Genomic DNA, 3,834 nt, shown 5'->3' on the forward strand with positions numbered 1-3,834 from the left:
GTGGTTTTATATATATAGGAAAGAGTTAAGGGTCGGATCAGATCGGGTCGACGAAGTGACTCTGTTTTTTTTCTTTTCCTTTTTTTTTTCCTAAGAATTTTCTGATTTTTTAAATGGCGAAGGAATGCCTGCCAAGTAAATTGAGATTTTACAATGTGACCCGGAATCGATTGTTACATCCGTACAGCCAAAACATTTTCCCTAGCTGTCCATAATTTGTGCTATATACTGCGCTTTTGAGCATGGGAATGGATGGTGGCATCTACTTCACTTTCCATTCCTTATTTTGCTGCTAGAAACTTGTTATCTTCCTCTTAGATTGTTGGGTTGGCTTCTATCCTCAATCCACCCAACTTGTCAGGGGACAATCAATTCAATTTAGAGAATGTTTTGCCTATAAAAAGTTTTATAAAATTAAATTCACAAACCGACATACTTAACGTAGTACTTTAAATTATAAAACTACTTTTATTGTAAATTATATCTAACGTATCATATAAATTCATATCAATTTATAAATTTACTTTTATGGAACAAAAACTCTATGTGCAGTCACTCTTGTGTATTCTTTGCACACTCCACTAGTGTGATTAGCTGCATCACTTTTTTTAATATAAAATAATTGTTTTGGTCAATCATGTCAGTGAAATGCTCAAGGAGTACGCAAAAATAACTGTATGTAGCAGAACTCTTTGTGAAATCTCTGTGTGATTGTAGCACTTCTCTTTCAATTTCATATTGATGGCTAAAATATGAAATAAGAATAGCTATAAACCATCAAATTTGTCCCTATTAATTGTCGAGTCATGCTACACAGAAGCCTCACACTTTGTACACCACTTAAAAAACATATGATTATATTTTTTTATCCTCATATTTCATATTTCAATAGCTTTATGGTTGAATAGCACCACCCACGATTCTTAGAAACTATTGGATTCATAGTTGGGAATTCAAACCCCCTCGATTACTAGCACTGATGTCTCTAAAAAAAATTGGCTGACAAAAACAAATCAAGCAGTACAACACTTTCTTCAGGAAAAGAGTACATTGTCCGATAAAAAAGGTGGAAAGCTCGACTTTTATGGCAAGATGCGGCATAGGGTTCAATATCATCTTGAAGTTTGAACATTTAGGCTATGTTTGGATGTTGAGTTGAGTTGAGTTGAGGTGAACTGAGTTATTTATGAATAGTAGTGAGTTGAGATGGTTGAGTGAGTTTTGTGAGACCCACTTAAAATGAGTTTAAAGTGTATTTTGGATATTAAGATGAGTTTAGATATATTTACGAGAGTTGCACTTGTAGCCAAAGTAGGTTCACGTGGGTTTGTCAGGTGGGGTCCAGCAATAATCTGAAATCTGAACTTTGTCAGGTGTGGGGCCCAGCCAATAATCTCACATTTGAACTGCACTTAGAAGAGGATGAAACATGCGTTTAGATGTTTAAAGCATTTTAAAAATGAAGTGCACTTTGTTGAGTTGTGCATCCAAACGAGGCCTTATTTGCACAGAGTTTGCAAAGTTGTAGCTCCCAACTCAAATCATTTTTGTTAATGTTTTTAACCTTTTTTTGTTAAATTCGTTCATTTTAGCTTCTTCATTGAGCATGAAAGCTGGCAAACTCTCGGCCTCCTCTCATGCATGCACTCTTCTTCAACACAGGATATTCATCCTTAACATGTGTACTATATGTAAAGAATGAGCAAAGAAGAAGTTTGCTAATGTACTAAACATAAACAATGTTGTTTTGTATTAAAAACCGAAGTTGAATGAGACTAATATGAGTTTAGCTATTTAATTGATCTTTGGTGCATCGAGTCATAAGGATTTGACAATCAAACCCATATCTTCTATGTCTTTATGTTATGTAACTGATGATGGACAGATTTTTGTAATCGGTCTAGTAGAAATTATTTTTTAATTTATGTGGTTAATTTTGAAAGAAAATTATTTGAGTTTGTAAAGGACGTGTCCCACTACTAATCTTGATCGTTACATAGGCAGTGCGGTGTGCCTGTGAAATGCTTAAGTCAGCAATAAGTGAGGGATAATAATTCAAGAATGCTCAATCAGATGATTCGAAAGTTACATGTTGCCCCTATATATAAGAGTGGAGAATATTGGAGAAGTACTATAAACTGATTAACTTTTCACAATGCTTAGCCATTAGAAGGCTTGTCCCTGTTGTATCAAAATTATCTAATCACCACGTTATCCATATTCATAACGTGAGGGTTTATTCCCCTCCTAATAATTAGGGCGGCTAGGGTCTGCGTTAAACTACATGACTCCTTTCAGTAGCTATCATCTATGGATGATGGGCTTTGGGCCCCTGGTTTGGGCCAGACCAATATTAACCCCTTCAGTTACCCCGCTAATTCTTCTCACATGTAAGCATGGGGAATTCACCAATGAAAAAATTGTAAATATCTTGCTTTACTCAGTCGAGGACATTTGAGACCCTAAACTACCCCGCTATGGATTTTAGACCTATGGACTACCCCGCTGGCCCATTTATTATTTTACTCGTCGTTTCCACTTATCAAGAGGCAGGAATTTTAAACTTGGAAAACGTGCGTACGATACCCAGTAACCGTCGCCACGTTCTCTTTCAGTCACGTCATTTAGTCAGGTAATGATGATATGCAGTTATCACCTAATCTTTATCTCCCTACTCCTTCTCATTTTTCATCTTCTCCCGATTTCTTCTTGTCTTCTTTACATTCTTGAGACCTTAGTATCTTGACTTATTTATCTGCGACCCAAAATCTCCCTCATTTCTTCCTTTTCCTCTTCTTTTTTGTCATCCTCATGGCCCAATGAAACATATCCCAAACACCTGTTATCCTAGAGTCTTCTTCTACTAAAGACGTCTCCCATGCTTCGAAGGTTTTAGGTGGCATTCCACCCTCACTACTAGGGACTTGGTGAATATGCGCAATGCCTATGGGATCCCAAACTTAATACGCCTTAAACTCCCTCGTCGTGGCTACGTTGATAAAGAAGGGTTCACCGAAAAGGTTGCCCTTCCTGTCTGTGCCCGAACCCACGGTTTGAGATTTTCTTTTTGTCGCCCAATACGCGATGTTCTTGATCTTCTTTGGCTAGCCCTTGCGCAGCTTCATTCTCACACGTGGCAGGTTCTTCTTTGTTCTTGCATCGTGTTTCGTTTGATTTTGGAACCCGCTAGGGAAGAATACCTAGATTTAACCGCCCGAGAGTTCCTGGCATTTTATTCTTTAAGGAGCTCTCCGGGCAACATTTGCAATTTCAGATTAGGAAGCAGCGGTTGGCCCGTTTTGAGAGTCGTCATTCAAATGCCAAACAATGGATGATGAAGTTTTTCTTGGTCTCTGGCGTAGGTTGGGAATACCCCAATTCAAAGGCTATGCGCCAGGAATTCCCAATTAAAATTTTCTGGAGTAAGATTCCTGGCGACAAAGGCTTGGTGGCAGCTTTGGAACCTCTGTCTAAATGAGAGCAATCCTGTGTCAACATGGTCGCCGCCTAGGTGGCTGAGCATGAGGAAGACCTTTGGACCTCTTGACACTTGCCAATATTGATTGTTTCTTGGTAATTCCTGACCATTCGAAGGTCAAGGGTTGCTACTACGGACAAACCTTCTCCTGCGGCAAATAGGGGGATGCAGGCACAGGTTTTGGTGCCTCTCCCATGGCGAATCAACCTTAGGGTACCCCGCCTTCTACCCCTAATCGCTCACCAACACGCGCACCTTCTCTAAGTCTTGACGAAATCGAGGGTTTGATGGGTCAAGCCCTTTCTGACCTAGCGACCACTTTTAACTTTGATTTTCCTACACAACAACTTGATTCG

The sequence above is a fragment of the Juglans regia genome, chromosome 7 (assembly GCF_001411555.2).
Source record: "Juglans regia cultivar Chandler chromosome 7, Walnut 2.0, whole genome shotgun sequence".
NCBI lineage: Eukaryota > Viridiplantae > Streptophyta > Magnoliopsida > Fagales > Juglandaceae > Juglans > Juglans regia.